The sequence below is a fragment of the Crocodylus siamensis genome, chromosome 4 (assembly GCF_052110815.1).
Source record: "Crocodylus siamensis isolate JL-2025a chromosome 4, ASM5211081v1, whole genome shotgun sequence".
Lineage (NCBI taxonomy): Eukaryota > Metazoa > Chordata > Crocodylia > Crocodylidae > Crocodylus > Crocodylus siamensis.
This window is the reverse complement of record NC_143398.1, coordinates 213,061,547-213,079,807: the sequence shown is the minus strand read 5'-3', so window position 1 is coordinate 213,079,807 and position 18,261 is coordinate 213,061,547.

The window sequence follows — 18,261 nt, the reverse complement described above, 5'->3', positions numbered from 1 at the left end:
CCACTATTGAGGGTTCACATTTTTGGAACAGACCTGCTGCATACATTTTTAATGATATAATCTGTCATATAAATGAAGTTTTTGGAACAGTGACAAATCAATAAAAAAGAAATCTTGCTTTATTTGGGGAACAGATATTTTTCTGATATTCAAGAGCTGATGAGAAGTATTATTAAATGGCTCCTCAGATTTCTGTGATTTCATTTTTATGAATTCCTAGTGCCACCAGGACAGAATATTCTGAAAACTAAAACCCATTAAAGTTGGTGTATTTTACAAATAAGATTGAAATATGCTCCATGAAGAATAAACAACACAAATTTTGCTGTTACACAGATGTAAAACCAGATTAGTTCCATTGTAGTCAATAGAATGATGGCATATATCTATAACAGAAACTGAGTTATAGTTTACTTCATCATAATGCTGCTGCTAATAGCTTTGCAAAAAGGATTCTCGTGGTTTACAATAACTTCGGTAATAAAAATAATTTTCAAAGTAGTCAGTGGCTAATGTTGCTCCTAAACTTGCTGAAGTCATCAAAAATGTCATCGTTGCTCATTATCATTACTGCTTCCTCCTTGTAAAAATAAAAGGAAGCATTGGGGTAATATACATCCACTCCCCTTTATAATACCTATCAAACTGGAAAAAGTTATACACTTATCATACAATCATAGAATCATAGAAAATTAGGGTTGGAAGGGACCTCAAGAAGTCATCTAGTCCAACTCCTTGCTCAAAGCAGGACTAGATGATTTCTAGCAGGACTACTAGATCACCCCAGCCAAGTCTTTGTCTACCCAGGTCTTAAAAACCTCCAAGGATGGAGATTCCACAACCTCTCTTTACTACCCTTCTGTCATCTAGTGAGAAAGTTCTTTCTGATATCTAACTTAAACTTCCCGTGTTGAAACTTGAGCTTGTTGCTCCTCATTCTGTCATCTGCCACCAGTGAGAACAGTATAGGCACATCCACACATTCAGGCATGTGCACTTGCAGCAGCTCAAAAGGCAGCAGCACAAATTTGTGCTGGAGATTTGTGCCCAAGCACACGTGCCTGAACATACACTTTGGTGTGGGGCACATTGTACCACTTGGGGCAAACTGACCCTGCCCAGCTCCTCCCAGATCTTCAGCCAGGGAGAGCTAGAGGCTGAAGTCAGCACCTCTGCTGCCCCAGCAGTATAAAAAGATGCCCTGGTGAGCAGCTTAGAGCTACTTGCCCTCAGGAGCTTCTGAGGCCAAGCCGCTTGGTATCTGGAGACACTAAACCCTTGTGTCAGTTAGACTACTGAAGCTGCCCTAGCCTAGAGTGGCCCCTGCATCCTCTTCCCACAGCAGCAGTCTGGCAGTTGGGGCTGCTGCTTGACTGTGGCCTGCTGCCATTTCCAACAGGTCTACCCTCTTGGACCTGTGGCCCCATGGCTGCATGCCTTCCAGACCCGAATAGGGACCGCACAGCTGCCTGGGCTGTGGTATGGGCACTGTAGCAGAGCCTCCTGCACCTCTAGGCAGCTGCTAGTGGGCCATGGCTGCACAGCTGGCTTTTGGACTGCACTGCTGTCATGTTTTCTGGTGTCCCTGCTCTGCCATCTGGGCAGCTGTTGCTCAGAAGATGTGCTTGTTGCAGTGGCCTGCATTTGAACTATCAAAGCGTGTCCTCTTGGCCCCAAATGGCCAGATCAGCCACATCATCTGCCCTCCAGCTGGATTTTCGGTGCTGGCCCTGGGCAGACTCCTCTGCTCAGGTCTCGCCACTTGCCTCACCAGCAGGGATCCTGGTGTTCCCTGTTTAAAAATTGCAATTTCTGTGATAAGAAACCCAAGTCCTCTCATTAAAATACCCCAAATATATGTTCTTCCACTATTAAAATGAAACACCACTATATAGAGAGAGATCAGTTGGGCAATGCTTTACTGACATTTACAATTTCAAAGCAACTTGGAAACCTACCAGTGCCTCTATCATCATAATAAAATGAATTCTAAATACCTATATACTTTGGTATTTGCTTTTTGGTTTTATCATAGAAAAATCAGAGCTGTCCCTGCTCCCTGGGCTCACCAGGATGTGGGGCACTGAGTTGCACTGACATGCCAGTGCCCTGCCTCTACCTTGCCCTTCACTCCCAACCCACAGCCCTCCCTCCCCCCAAGTGCCCCTCACTCCTGACCCACAGCCCCTGCCTGCCCACACTAGCTCCCTCCACGCCACAGCTCTGTCCAAGCAAAAGGGCATGAGTCCATCTGCAGCTGTCCCACTGGCCACTTTGTGTCTCTAAGCAGTGCCAGATCTTGCTGTTCTGTTTTTTGCACCTGTGCCCAGGCCCCAGCGATCCCCATACTGCTCCTGGAAAGCCCTCAACTGGGGCTTAGGGACTAGGCTGGGCAAACCCCTTCCCTTCCAAGCCAGCCTCCCCCTGCACAGGCTGCTCTAGTGGGTTAGGAAAGTTCTAAGCCTGGTTCTGGTGGGCTCTCCTACATGAAGCACTCCTCCATTCCTGACCCCCATCTCTTTCTTTCACACACATCCCTGCTGGCACTTCACCCCTTCCCCCAGCCCATCACACACCCAGGTGGTTCCTGAGACTAGGAGCCCCCCCACCCAGACTGGGTCTGCATGTCCAAGCTCTGATGTGGGCATAGGGCAGGGCTGCAATGTGGCAGTTGTCCCTGCAGCCATGGCTCTTGCCAGCAGGTCCTATCCCATTCCTTTGATGGCTGGTCATGCAGGGTGTGAGATGTGTGGTAGGATGTGAGGTTGTGGGTGGAAAGGTGTGAGATTTGTGGGTGGAGTTGGGAGTAGGATTTGTGGGGGGTTATGGGGCTTGTGCAGGGGTGGGAGGTTTGTGGGGGTTGTGGGGGTCCTCCCTGCACAGTGCATAGCCCATGCCGCAGCAGCAGCAGCAGCAGCAATGGCGGCGGCCATTGGGGCTACTGGCAGAGCCTTGACTTGGTGCCATGCTGGCTTGGCCTGCTCACTTGCACCATTGGCTAAAGCTGTGCCACTTCTGCTGTCACCTGGGGTCCTGGCACTGCACGCAGGGGCCATACACCCTTCTGCTGGGCTGGGTCCTGCCTCTATGTGCCCTGCCCACCATCAGGCTGGGCCAGCTCCATGCAGACAGGACCTGGCCTGGTGTGAGGGGCCATGGCCCGTGTGTGCAGTGCCAGGACCCCAAGTGACAGCTGGAGCAGCCCAGTTCTGGCTGAGTGTGTGCACGAGCAGGCTGTGCTGGTGTGGTGCCATGTCGCACAGGTGGTGCCAGGTTGGGACTCTGCTGGTAGCCTCAATGTCCACCACTGCTGCTCCTGGGTGGGCTGTGCGACAAGGGACCCACCCCTTCCAAGCTGTCACCCCCACCCCCAGTCTCCCCTACCCCCACAAATACAATCCCTCCCACCCCATATCAAAATTAGAGCCAGCGCTGCAAATATACAGCATGGGGAACATGTTTTTATTCCCAATGTGCCTCTTGTGGTGTCTCAAACTGCTTTGAGATGCCGCAACAGGCACATGCATGCTCATCTGGACGTGTCCTATAGCTCCATCCTTTTCGGAACCACGATTCAGGTAGTTGAAAACTGCTATTAAATCCCACTCCGGTCTTCCCAACTCCAGACTAAATAAGTCCAGTTCCAACAGCCTTTCCTCATTAATCATGTGCCCCAGCCCCCTAACTATTTTCATTGTCCTCTGCTGGACTATCTGTAGTGAGGTCCAAAACTGGATACAGTAGTCCAGATGTGGTCTCATCAGTGCTGAATAGAGGGGAAGAATCACTTCCCTCAAGCTGTTGGCAGTGCTCCTACTAATGCAGCCACGTATGCCACTAGCCTTCTTTGCAATGAGTGCATGCTGCTGGCTCTTATTCAGTTTATGACCTCACTTTTATCAGTGAAACATACAAGTTTGTGAAATAATAAACTTCTTTTAGATATGAGCCCGAAATAGACTCTGTCAGCTTTTTACTGCAGTTACCCAAATATTATTTGATACACAGGAGGAAATATTCAAAATGTGATATGGCAGGTTAACTGCTTGATTACCATAACAGAATGATCATTTTTATGATACCATGATCTTCAGCTGGCAGAAATGGGCACTCTGGTCTAATAAACATAAATAGAAGCATACAGCAGGCATAATATACCAAAAATAACCAGTTTTTATGTTGAAATATTTACAGCCTAGAAATGATTTCCTCTTCTAGATAGGACCAGCAACTTAGCTGAACTGTCTCTGTCCTGAGATCACCTGTGCTATCAATGAAAGAAGCTCTGTAGTAGAAAGCTGTGACATAACTTGCTAATAGGGGAAATTTCTTACTAAACTCTATCAGTTAGAAGGGAGCTTATATATAAAGTCAGATATGAGAGTCCAGAGCAATAGAGAGTAGTCAGAGTGTCACATTATAGTCAGGAAGCTGTGTAGAATGGGCAAATTGTCAAAAGGTTTGAAGGTTGGAGAGGGCTTAGCAAACCAACACAGAGCCAGACTTATGCCGGTTACTCTGAAGTTTGGAAGTATTTGTTTATCTTACGATCCTTTGCTTCTTCAAAAGATGGTAATGTTGTGCCTAAGTCAGGGCTGTCCCATGGCTCACTGGATTAATGAATTGGGGGGAAATTCATGATTTATCCCATTCCAGAAAATCTCTGTCTGGATTTGGAGAAAGGGGTTAGAGACAATCCAGACAAAGTTCTTTGGGTAAATGTAATCTCTTTTATTAGACCAACTAAATAGTTGGAAAAACAAACAGACACCCTTTTGGGCACAAACACCCTTTTTGAGGCATAGGGAGAGTCTCCTGGTGTTTGTGTGCTCTCCTGGGTGGAACAGATGCCAATATGCAAGATGCAGGTCTGTGAAAATGCAGATGTGTGGCAATGAGAATCAGAGGGGATGGAAGACAATAGGTGAGAAACAGGCAGAGTGGGGGAAGGGAGGGAATGTTACCTCGTCTTAGAATGTAGCAGATAAAATGTAGACAGGTTACCTGGGGTTATCAGGTCGCAGGCAGGTTATAATGTGCCATAAATCCAAGTATTTGTACCACATGGAAAGAGGATAAGGGATTGGTGCAGTTCAGCAGAAAATGGTGAAAACATACAAAGAACTAATTCTGGTCTTGAAATAATGACTGCGAGGTCTCTCTGGAATACTTTTCCCCCTCTTACCAGATTAAACAAATATAGTGTGCCACACTGATACCTTTGGTCATCGCCTGCCTGTACATAAACATACAGTACTTGCTTTTTGATGCTGGGCTCGCAGTCTGTAATGGCCTCCCCAGAAATTATCTTACAAGCCAATGTGAATTTTTCCCAGTTTCTTTGGCTAGGGACAGACATGACTCATAAACCAGTTTAAATGATCAGAAACTGGTTTACACCTGAAACAGAACATAAGTTCAATGCACATAAATCAGTTCCAAAATGGCTGAAACTGGTTTAAGATAAACCTGGTTAAATGTATCATCAGATTTAATTGATTTGGGCCAGACCAGTTTATGTAGTGTCTGTCCCAGATTCCACCCTGTTTTAAGTTAAACCAGAGTCCCCCCAGCATCCCAAATACTTTGCAGCTCTGGGTGGGGCTGTCTGCTCCAGAGAGCAGAGCTGGCCCTGCCTCCCTGCTCCCCGGTCAGAGTTCCAGTGAAGACTGCAGGTACAGCAGCATCTGACTGGCTTCCCCCTGTGGCAGAAGGCCACCTGTTTCTCCCACAAAAATCTGCTCTTGTGACAATTTCGTTAGGATGGGCCCAGCAGAGGATACACACCTTACCCTATCTCTTTAGGTAACCTGAGCTAGATACATTTCTGAGGGAGGGAGGAAACCTGCTCCCTCTGCCTACATGACTGGCATCACATACCTGGGTGAGGGGCTTGGGCTCCCTGGGGAGCTAGGAACTGCCAGTCTGCCCAGCAACTGGTGATGCATTTCAAATTGGTTGGCTGACAGCCAACAGGTGCTGGTCTCCTTTGGACCAGGTAAATTAGGTCATAAGGGCTATATAAGTTAAGGACTCCCCAGGAGAAGGGAGCAGCAGCCATGAGGAAGACTCAGAGAGAATGAAGAGCTGGACCATCTGAAACTTGCTCTCTCAAAACTCATGATCAAGGAACTGCCTGCCTCCAGAGGGAATCTCCACCTGCCTCTGGATGATACTTGTAAGTAAACTACCTGAGATCTAACTAGATATATAGCTTGAAGTAACTCAGATGTGTGATGAAAGGCTATCCAGCCATGCCAGTTTGCTCTATGAGTTTTCTCTGATATTGCTCTACCCTGTACCCTATTCCAACCCTACCCCTTGTAACCAATACATTTCTCCTTTGTACCTAGTATGGGAGACTTATTGGATGTGGGTCTAGATTATGCCTTGAGGTTCCCTTGGTTCAGCTGAGTAAGGGAGACCACTACTTGTGCTTCTGGATGAGGGAAGCACCCCCAAGTGCTTGAAGTGAGTCAAGTACCCTTGAGGGCTACTAGGCTTGTGTTACCCAGGGGATGCAGAGCTAGAATCAAGCCCATCCCTGGGTGATGGCAGTTCTACCCCTAGGCTAGCAGGTGTGCTCCAGGAAGGGGGTCAGCCAGGGAGGCACTCGGAGCCTGGAAAGTGGTTGGGCACAGTGAGGTGGGTGGCTCAATGTAGGAGCACCCCCTACTGGCCTGCCACACCCCCTGCCCCACCTCCCCATCGCTACTCACTGCTGAAGCAGGGATTCTCCCCTACCTCCCATCTCCCACAGCATGGACTCCAGCCCCATGGACTATAGGTATGTGGTATGCTAGCTAATGCTGTGTTTCCAGTTTCACGGGGACAGGCAGACAGAACAGTGCCTGCTTAGGGCTTTTTAGAACTAATCAACAGGTCAGCTGGTAATGTGCCTCTGGTCCTTTCTTGGAAAAAGCTGTTTAAGAAGATCTTGAACTAATGAGACAGGCTTTTATTTTGTTGATGGACTCAGAATTGTTGATGGGCTGATAAACACCAGTAAACTCTGCTTGCTTGCTTTCCTGTCAGTTTGCTGCAGACTATGAGAAAGCAGGGAGAAGGAGATTGAAAAGCTTGAAAAACTTAAAACAGACGCATGCACTACACCCTCCTCACCCACGTTGCCTCACAGTACTATCCCAGGGCTGGCAACACTCTCACCCCTTGAGCAACAAGCGGGTGAAAAGCCTGGGACAATGCATGCAGACCTCCCTAATCAGAGCTTCCTGCCAGGGCCTGGCCCGCTCCCTTCAGCTCAGCAATGTGGAAGGGAAAGGTGGGATACTCTAGTGCCCCTGGCTTCTAGCCCGAGCCACTACAGAAATGTGCCTGAATTTCTTCAGTCTAGAAGGAATGTGTGATTACAAACTGGTTAAGCCTAGCCAGGTTAGACTAACCTGCAAAGATTGAATTGATTCAGTCTCAGTCTTTCTGAATGTCTGTCCCTAGCTTTTACATCTGGTGAAACTGACTACAGCTTCACTAAGTGCTGTGCTCACTTCCACCAGGTCTCTGTTTGGCCAATGTTTTCTATAAATGTACTATATCAATTTAAAAATCCCTGTCTATTAGTCAGCCACCAAGAAAAGAGATTTAAGCAGATGGATAATGTTGGCAAAAGAACAAATAGGTATAAAAATACTGAAAAATGACCTGGAACGCAGACACCCAGCACATTGTAGTAACTTCTACAATTGGTGTGGTTATAACTCCCTGGAGAAGCCAAGAAATGTTATGATAAAGGTGAGCTAAAAAAAAAAAGGCAGATGCTGTTCAGGAAAACAATATCTGAGAAGGAAACAGAGATGTTTTTTCCCCCAAAATAAAATTGATGGCACAGAGCAATGTATCCAAGGAAATCAGACCTAGCTAATCATCAGGGGTAGGACAAGGCCAGTCAGGTGTAAAAAAGTCAACTACTAGCACCGAAAGGGGAACTTAACTGAATGAAAGCATGAAGCCACATCACTGATGACATAGGAGATGTAGATAGCCACATCACAAAGTAGGGATTTGTTATCTACTAAGTGCAAGTTCATCGTAGGAATCAGGAACCAGATTACAGCTATCAAAACCTTGTAAAAGGTCATCAAGAAATCTTTTCAGCTTTTAACTCTGGAGCATAAATTACCTGTTGGTAAAGAAAAATTAGAAGCACCAATACTACTCTGGACCAGATTGTTCTGAAAACAGGGAAAACAGCAGTGGTGCCTTTTCTAGGAAATGTTCTTAGGGTGACTGTATATCCCAGGTTGGCCAGGACAGTCCCAGATTTCAGAGGGCAGTCCTGTCCAGCTGGCTGATGAAAATTTAAAATGAGTGTCCTAGGCAGGAGGCACAGGGCAGGGAGGCAGAGTGGCACCGGTTGTGGAACAGGAAACCCTTGCAGACAGCAAAATTGTCTGAAAATAGGTTAGCTTGATTAGCTGAATGACAATGAAAAAGGGAAGATTATTGTTAATACCTGTGAAGTAAAGAACAATGGGTCGCTGACTCCCCTAGCTGCCTGAATAATAACACCAGAGCTGCACCATGCCACCCCAACCCCACTGCAGCAGTGCCGCTGAATTGAGAGCCAGGGGGTGGAGGGTGCAGGGAAGTGTACTGGATTTTACATTGTCCCAGATTTCGCATCATCCCATATGGTTACCCTATGTGCTGCCAACATTCAGAGCTGATGGCTTGTGATCTCAGTGGGCCTTTGCGTTTATAACCAGTGTGTTCATAATTGTTTAGGATGTAAAGGACATTTGTTTTCACTTAGCTGTGACCACCCGTTCATTCTGGAAAATGAAAAAAAGTTGGTGAGATATTGTTAAGAGTCTATCTGAAGACATCAGTATTACACTGGTGGTCAGAGACTAGAGTTTGGGGGAATGTTATTTTAACTCTTAATGGGGAATAAAAATACCTGAGGTCCTAATCTAGGGGGAGAGAGGATCTTCCAGGCACAGATCATACCCCATCTTACTGGAAGCTGCACCCAGCTACCTCCTTAGTTCCACAGTTCTCAGGAAGGGAACGTGTAGTACATAGTCCAAGAGAACAACATAGATTTGCATGAAAAAATAATAGCACTGTTGTAGTCATGTAACTAGGGGTGGGCACCTGCCTTGGGTGCCAAGTTAGGAGAAGCATCAGAATCTTCCTAACCCACAACAGGGTCTGCACATCCCAGCATCATACCAATGCTGGCAACACCAGAACAGTAACCAGCTGCTGCTATAAGAGCAACAGCCAAGGGGGCAGAGCAGGTGGTGGCAGTTGTAGTTCAGTCCAAGACAGTTCAAGAGTTCTCGGCATGGGTAAGATAGCTGGTCCTTCTCACCCCCAAATCTACGTACCCTTCCTACTTTCCCATCAGGTTTGCCCTGGGTATCAACCCTGCTTGTTACACCCGTTAACTGTAGGCATCTATCCCACCACGTACCCATGGGCCACAGACTTCCCTTTAAGGCTGGGTAAAGACATTCAGGGAGGTTAGGAGGAGGTTGAGTTTAAAATGGCCACCCAGCTTTTGGGGGCAACTGGGATCCATAGGAGAGATTGGGGGGCAGACATTATCCTCAGGGGGATCAGAGGAATCAAGGAGGGCTAGCAGGGTCTGCAGGGGAATTTGGGGTATTGGGGGGGAGACAGGGTCTGCAGGAGAAACAGGGGTATCAGGCCAGGCCAGCAGGCAGCATCCATGGGGGAGATTGGGAAGGTCTAGTGGGGTCTGCAGGGGGAGCAGATGGCCTCCACAGGGGGAGAATCAGGGCCTTGGGAGGGGGGCAGTGGGATCTGTGGAGGGAGCTGGGGGGCAAGCAGTGTCCATGAGGGAGGTCTGGGAGGGTTTGGTGAGATTTGGGGGCTCACATGGTCCACAGAGGGACTCAGAAGATGGGGGGGCTCTCCCCCACCTGTCAGAAAAAGGGTTGTTTTTTTTTTTTTTTTTTTTAGCCCCCAAACCCTATCTCCCCCTTGTGAACCTACCCTTCCATCATGCCCTTCCCTCCACCAGGACTTACTCCCTTGGATCCCCATATTGGCAAATACTGATAAAACTGGCATGGGGAGTGGCTTGTGGTATGGGGGGTTTGGCAATTCTGGGGGGCTGGTTGGTCCATGGGAGCTTGGAATAGCCTGATGCCAGACGGTCGGGTAGGAAAAGCACAGATCCAGGCTTTTCCAGCCCTGGGGCTGCACTGGGAACTCTACAGAAGATTGGGAAACTTAGATCTGTCTAAAAATAGCTAACATAATCTTCCTGGAACTTCTGTACAGTTTGCACTTAGATGAATTTAACTAGGGTTCTAAGTGTAAGGTCTGCACCTGGGCGAACTAAGTTAGAGTGGGTGGTCATTTTTAACTTGATCTAACCTCCCTGAACATCTGTATGCACCCTAAACGAGGATCTTTTATGGCACTTGCAGGAATCTCAGCAGAATGGCCCACTGTGATTTGTGAGACTTGGGATGAACCCAGCTGCCTCCTACGCTGCCTTTATGAGCAAAATGACCACAGAAAGATCCTATGGGAAGAGAAGATCCTCCTGGAAAATTCCCTGCTTAAGGCCACATCAGGAAGCTTTTTCACAGAAGGGGAGTTGGGCCTAGAATCTCTGCAACTAGATGGGTGGATTAGAAGAGAGAAAAGTCAGTTGAACAAGACTTCCTTGTGTTCGTTTCCTTCATGGTAATAGGGATGTATTTGGTAGCTATGTTGGTCTGACACAAAAAGAAATGCAAAATTCTAAAACTCTTGGTTCAGAGATGACACCTTTTATTACACGAACTAAGAAATCGCAACGAAAGATCTTTTTTTTTTTTGTGATTTCTTAGCTGGTCTAGTAAAAGGTGTCATCTCTGAACCAAGAGTTTTAGCATTTTGCATTTCTTCATGTTAATAGACACTTATTCAGGTGTTTTGGAGCCAAATCCTGATCAGCACCCAATACTACCCTGGATCTGGCTGCTCTAAGTAGTTACGCATATGGGCCATACTCCACTTTTTTTTTGTTTTTTGTTTTCTTTAAACACTCTCAATGATTGAATGTGCAAATGCATTTTTCAAAAACGTAATGCCTATATCCATGTTTAGAGATTTGTGAAGAACTGCTACCTGATCTATATTTGGGAAATACCAGCCTGAGTCAAACCCTGAATCTGTATAATTTTAAGAATGGGAATTTCAGATGTGATTTTAACATTGGCAGTTTAGGTCAGTTTTGAGAGATTATATAAAAGCTTTACCCTGGTAAACCATTGAAAAAACAATTTAAAATGACCCATTAAAATAATGTTCAAATGGCTTTTTTTAGAACACATTGTTGCTGCACAGATGGAAGATTAGATATGAAAGCTAACTTGATACATGGATAGGAGGGCTACCTACCTTCCATTTTGTTTCTCCAAATTCATTTTCTGTCTCCAAGTGCTATCAAGCATTCTGGGCATGGGAATGGAAGTCAGAAGCTAATTTAATACTAATTGTGATCAAAGTTGAGAAACTGTCCCTGTGACTTTTCAAAACCTATTCTTGATTTATTATTTGTATCATGTAGCAATTAATACTTCCCTAACTCACAAGTTTTATGAAGTTCAATTAACTGTAATCTGTAAAGAGTCATCTCAAAACCAAAAATTACTGTGTTTACAGGAGGAATTATCCTTTGCTGGATTTATAAAAAAAATGTATACAGTGCACCAATTCTGGCAACGTGGGACCAGGAAGGCAAGGCAAATGGGGTACATGAAGAGTGGTCGTTGCTCAAGGGTATGATCCTCAAAGCACAAAAGAAAACCATTCCTGCAGAGAGAGAGAAGGCAGTTGAAGGGCTGGCAAACCCTCCTGCCTTAATAGGGACATTGCAGTCCTCTTAAAAAAGCAAAAAGAGGTGTACATACAGTGGAAGCTAGGGATGGTCCTCAAGGAGGACTATACAACGAGTGGCCAGCACTTGAAGGGAAATGGTCAGGAAAGCCAAGGTGGCAACGGAGTTACGTTAGCTATGTGGCAGAAGACCACCTCTGTTTCTCCCCAAAAACTCTGCTGTGACAATTTCGTTAGGATGGGCCCAGCAGAGGATGCACACCTTACCCTATCTCTTTAGGTAACCTGAGCTAGATACATTTCTGAGGGAGGGGGGAAACCTGCTTTCTCTGCCTACGTGACTGGCATCACATGCCTGTGTGAGGGGCTTGGGGTCCCTGGGGAGCTAGGAACTGCCAGTCTGCCCAGCAACTAGTGATGCATTTCAAATTGGTTGGCTGACAGCCAACAGGTGCTGGCCTCCATTGGACCAGGCAGGTGAGGTCATAAGGGCTATGTAAGTTAAGGACTCCCCAGGAGGAGGGAGCAGCAGCCATGAGGAAGACTCAGAGAGAGCGAAGAGCTGGACCATCTGAAACTTGCTCTCTCTCTCTCAAAACTCGTGATCAAGGAACTGCTTGCCTCCAGAGGGAATCTCCACCTGCCTCTGGAAGATACTTGTGAGTAAGCTACCTGAGATCTAACTAGATATATAGCTTGAAGTAACTCAGATCAAAGGCTACCTCAGCCACCCTGTTTGCTCTATGGGATTTTTCTGATAATATTCAACTCTGCATCCTATTCCAACCCTACCCCTTTTAACCAATAAAGTTCTCCTTTGTACCTAGCATGAGAAACTTTATTGAGTGTAGGTCTAGATTATGCCTTGGGGTCTTCTTGGTTTGGCTGACTAAGGGAGACCACTACTTGTGCTTCTGGCTGAGGGAAACATTCCCAAGTGCTTGAACTGATTCGAGTATCCTTGAGGGCTACTAGGCCTGTGGTACCCAGGGGGTGCAGAGCTAGAATCAAGCCCATCTCTGGGTGGTGGCAGTTCTCCCCTGGGCTAGTGGGTGTGCTTCAGGAAGGGGGTCAGCCAGATGTGAGGCGCTCCCAGGGAGGCACTTGGAGCCTGGAAGGTGGTTGGGTGCAGTGAGGTGGGTGGCTCAATGCAGAAGCACCCCCTACTGGCTTGCCACAAGCTATGGGAGTCAAGGACAGTAAGAAGTCCTTCTTTAGGTCTGTAGGCAGTAGAAGGAAAACAAATGGAAGTGTGGGACCCCTGCTTAACAGCTGCCCTCAGGACAGCTGGTAACTGACATCCAGGAAGAAATTTAACTCCTGAATGCCCACTTTGCTTTGGTATTTCACTGGACCATGGGGAAGTCAAGGAAAGGTAAGGCTCATAGCAGGCATGCTGGGACTGACAGCCTCCCCACTGTGAATGCTGAGTGGGTACAATACCAATTTGAAAAGCTATACATTTATTAGCCAGCAGGACCGGACGGACTTCATCTGAGAGTGCTGAAGGAGCTGCCTGAGATCATTGAGGAACCCCTGCTAAAGCTCTTTCAGAACTTGTGGTGCACCGGGGCAATCCCTGAGTATTGGAAGAGGGCCAACATTGTGCCTATCTTCAAGAAGGGGAAGAGGGAGGACCTGGGCAACTATAGGCCAATCAGCCTAACCTTTATCCCAGGGAAAATCCTGGAACAGCTCATTAAAGAACTTATTTGCGATACGCTCGTGGAAGGTACGATTTGAACAACAGCCAGCATGGCTTTGTTGCAGGTAGGACTTGTCTTACCAATCCCATCTCCTTCTATGGCCATATGTCTTGTCACCTGGACATGGGAGACATGGAAGACATTATATACCTAGACTACCAAAAGGCTTCTGATCTAGTATCCCACAATATCCTTGTTTGAAAACTGGAATATTGTGAACTCAGCTGCTTGATGGTTCAGTGGGTGGGAAACTGGCTATGGGTTAGGACCCAGAGACTTCTCATGAATGGATCTTTGTTGCCCTGGTGCAAAGTGGTCAGCGGTGTCCCTTAGGGGTCCGTGCTTTTCAACATCTTAAATCAATGATTTGGATGGGGGAGTGAAAAGCTTGCTGGGCAAGTTCACAGACAACACCAAGTTATGGGGCAGTGTATATAGGTGCCAGAATATAGGTCACAGATACAGGCAGACCTGAACAGGCTCGAGAGTTGGGCAGATAAAGTTTAACACTTCCAAGTATAGGTGCTTCATCTGGGGGCAAACAACCCTCAACACCTGGTTCGGTGGTGACAGCTTGACTTGCACCATGGCTGAAAGGGACCTCGGGGTAATGATTGACCATCGTATGAATATGAGCCATCAGTGTGAGGCGGTGGTCAACAGGACAAATAACATGCTGGCATGCATCAATTGATGCATCTCATGTAAAACTAAGAAAGTGATACTCCTGCTGTACTCAGCACTGGTGAGACCGCAGTTGGAGTACTGCGTCCAGTTCTGAGTGCTGTACTTCAATAAGGACGTGGAAAAACTTGAGAAGGTCCAGAAAAGAGCCACCGATATGATCAGGGACTTGCAAGGCAAGCCATATGAGGAAAGGCTGAGGGACCTGGGCCTCTTTAGCCTAAAGAATAGAAGGTTGAAAAGGGACTTGATAGCAGCTTACCGCTATATCAGAGGAGTGCATCAGGAGTTGGGTAACCAACTGTTCAGTAAGGCACTCCTAGGGAAGACCAGGACCAATGAGAATAAACTCTTGGAAGGCCACTTCAGGCTTCATACCAGGGAAAACTCCTTCAAAGTGAGGGTGTCCAGACTGTTGAATAAACTCCCTCCAGAGGTGGTGCAGTCACCTACCCTGGAGATTTTCAAGAGGAGATGAGACAGTCACCTTGTTGGGGTCACCTAACCCCAGTTGTTTTCCTGCTTAGAGTGGGGGGCTGGATCCGATGATCTTCAAGGTCCCTTCCAGCCCCTCACAATCTATGAATCTATGAACTCAAGTTAGCTCCACAGCATCAAAATTGTCTAATCTGCAATTATTAAGCTTCTTAAAGAACTCATTCACAACCTAGTTGTATAGAACCACATTATAAAAAAGGTTGGGTTTTGCATTTAAAAAATGACCTTATTATTACATAAAGGGAAGCAAACTACAACTGTCACATAGCCTCTGTTGTACAAAGATTTGGTCAGGCCTATGCAGAGTAAAATCAAACTATATTACATAGATAGGATTTTACAAATTTGCAACCTTGAGATATCTGCTGCCTCCCCTTGCTTCAAACACTGAAAGTAAAAACATTTTCTTCAGCTATTTTCTTTATGAAAATATTACAAGAATTTCCATCACCTATCTTTTTCCAGTAAAAAGGTTTACATGTAAGCAAGGGTAGCACTATATACAAAAGATACATAGGTATCCAGTTAGACTAATTCATTGTTAAATTAAAGTTCTATACCGACTTTCATTAGCAATGTATACCTCGGTGCTAAATACAGAGAAAATGGGCCAAATTCAGATCTAGTTTAAGCCCTGAACTCATATGAGATACGGTATTTTCCAATATGTTTATACTGAATGGAAATTAAAACCACATACTTTATCTGGTCTGAATATTAAAATAATAGTTGATGGCTCATCTTAAGCTACATGTTACAAAACTTAGATTTAGCTCTCATTAAAAAAAAAAAAAGATATGCAAATTACTTACAGGCATTACCATTTGACCATCAAGCTGCAGACTCTTAGTACACACAAATACAGCACATGCCAAACTATACAGTTGTAAGTACTAAAATAAATCCTGTGACTCAGAGCAGAAAGGAGAGTCAGGTTAATTTAATATACCCTTGATTTCTTCCAAGTTATCATCCATTCTCATAAAAGATGAATCAGCATATAAAAATATCCTGCAGACATACTACCAGCACATAGGATGATTTAGAGTAATTGCTTAGTTATACACAAAAGTGGCATATGGGTATAAAGGAAACATTATTTTTTGCTCACAGAGGACTGATCACACGGAATGTACTTTGGATCTTCATAACATTTTCATAGTTACCTTTTTCACATATTCATAACCAGCCTTTTTACCACGTTAGGTAAGAAGTATTCCCTTACTCTGAAAACACTAATACATTTCAGTATGGGAGCCATGTGGGGGCCAGTAGGGGGTGCTTCTGTGCTGAACTACCTTGCTGCACTCAACCACCTTCCAGGCTCCAAGTGCCCTCTGGGGGCTCCTCATGTCTGGCCAACCTCCTTCCTGGAGCACACCCACAAGCCTGAGGGTAACATAGTCACCACCCAGAGTCTGGACTGATCTTGGTCCCATGCCCCCTGGGAAACACAAGCCTAGTAGTCCTTGAAGGGTACTCAACCTAGTGCAAGAACTTGGGGTGCTTCCCTCAGTTGGAAGCACAGGTAGTGGTCTCCCTTAGTCAGCCGAACCAAGGGGACCCCCAAGGCATAATTTAGACTTACTCCCAATAAGTCTCCTACACTAGACACAGATGAGAACTTTATTGGTTACAAGGAGTTGGTTTGGAATAGGGTACAGGATAGAGCAATATCAGAGAAATATCTTAGAGCAAACAGTGGCATGGTAGCCTTTGATCACACATCTGAGTTACTGCAAGCTATACATCTAGTTAGAACTCAAGTAGCTTACTCACGAGTGTCGTCCAGAGGCAGGTAGAGATTCCCTCCGGAGGCAAGCAGATCATTGAACATGAGTTTCAAGAGATAGCGCGAGTTTAAGATGGTCCATTTTCTCTGAGAGTTCTCATCATGGCTGCTGGCCCACCTCCTGGGCAGTTCTTAACTTATATAGCCCTTATGACCTCATTTACCTGATCCAATGAAGGCCAGCACCTGTTGGTTGCCAGCCAACCAAACTGAAATGAATCACTGGTTGCTGGGTAGACTGGCAGGGTCTCTAGCCCCCTCCCAGTCATGATGACATTGCTTAGAACAATAGGGAGTTTAAGCCCCCACCCAGGTGTGTGAGGCTAGTCACGTAGGCAGAGGGAGCAGGTTTCCCCCTCCTTCAGGAATATATCCAGCTCAGGTTACAACTCAGGGTTACCTGAAGCTGATGGGGACAGGGGTGTCCGTCCTCTGCAGTGACCATGATAATCAAATTGTCAGATTGGTCATTCTCCTCATAGCAGAGTTTGGGGAGAGACAGAGAGGGCATTCTGCAATAAGTCCAATGAAATTAACTAAGCTCAAATACATTTTTGAGTAAACTGAATCTCCTGTAACAAATGATTTAGAATGGGGTTGGGAGGAACATGGGGGCTAGGGGCCAACATTACACATAAACCGGTTTAAGTGATCAGAAACTGGTTTAAATCTATAACAGAGCAGATGTTCAGTGCACATAAACCAGTTTAAAATGGCTGAAACTGGCTTGAGATAAACCTGGTTGAATGTAGTATCAGACTTAATTGATTTGGGTCAAAACGGTTTATGTAGCATCTGTCCCAGATCCCACCCTGTTTTAAGTTAAATCAGAGTCCCCCCAGAATCCCAGATACTTTGCAGCTCTGGGTGGGGCTGTCTGCTCCGGAGAGCAGAGCTGGCCCTGCCTCCCTGCTCCCGGGTCAGAGTTCCAGTGAAGACTGCAGGTACAGCAGCATCTGACTGGCTTCCCCCTATGGCTTAATGTCCTTCCTTGGAAGAGCTGTTTAAGAAGAGCTCCATTAATCAATGGAGAGAGGCTTTGTTTTCTTAATGGGTGGATAAACACCGATTATGGGGTGATAAACATTTCCTGATGAGCAGCTGGGGGTGGGGGGAATAATTAGAGCATCCTGCCCTAGCCTGGCCATGCCTCCCTCAGCTCAGCCCAGTGATAGTGTGGGAGAGCTGTTCTAGTGCCCCACCCCCCAGCTTCTAGCCTGAGCCACTGCAGGCATGTGACTCAAATTTTTCAGTCCAGAGGGGATGACTGTATAGTTAAAAAAAGTGATTTAGCTTAGCCAGGTTAGACTAAACTGCAAAGATTGAATCAATTCAGGTTCAGGCTTTTTGAATGTCTGTCCCTAGCCGGAAGGTTCCAAATTCTGTTCTCAATAGTAAACCTGACCAGCCTTATTAATTCTTGCAGTTATATATTGCTGTATAATACATGGCCTGATTCTGCAAGCACTGAGGCTAATTTTAGTGAAATTTTGTCATTTAAGCTCCAAATTGCAGTAAGACTGCTGTTTCCATTGTCTAGGTGTTATTGACTGTCTTGTTGGGAATATCACTTTTTCAGGGTGAAAGCCACAACAGGCACACGCAGCAGAGCTGGTTTCTTCACCTCCTGCTGTTTTCCCCTCTTGTACACCTCCAAGCAATAGAGATTGTGTCAAGGATGGAGAATGCCTGACCCAGCAGATGGTCAGAGTGCAGTATGCTCAAGCAATTCCAGCCCACATACTGTCCCTTAAAGTAATG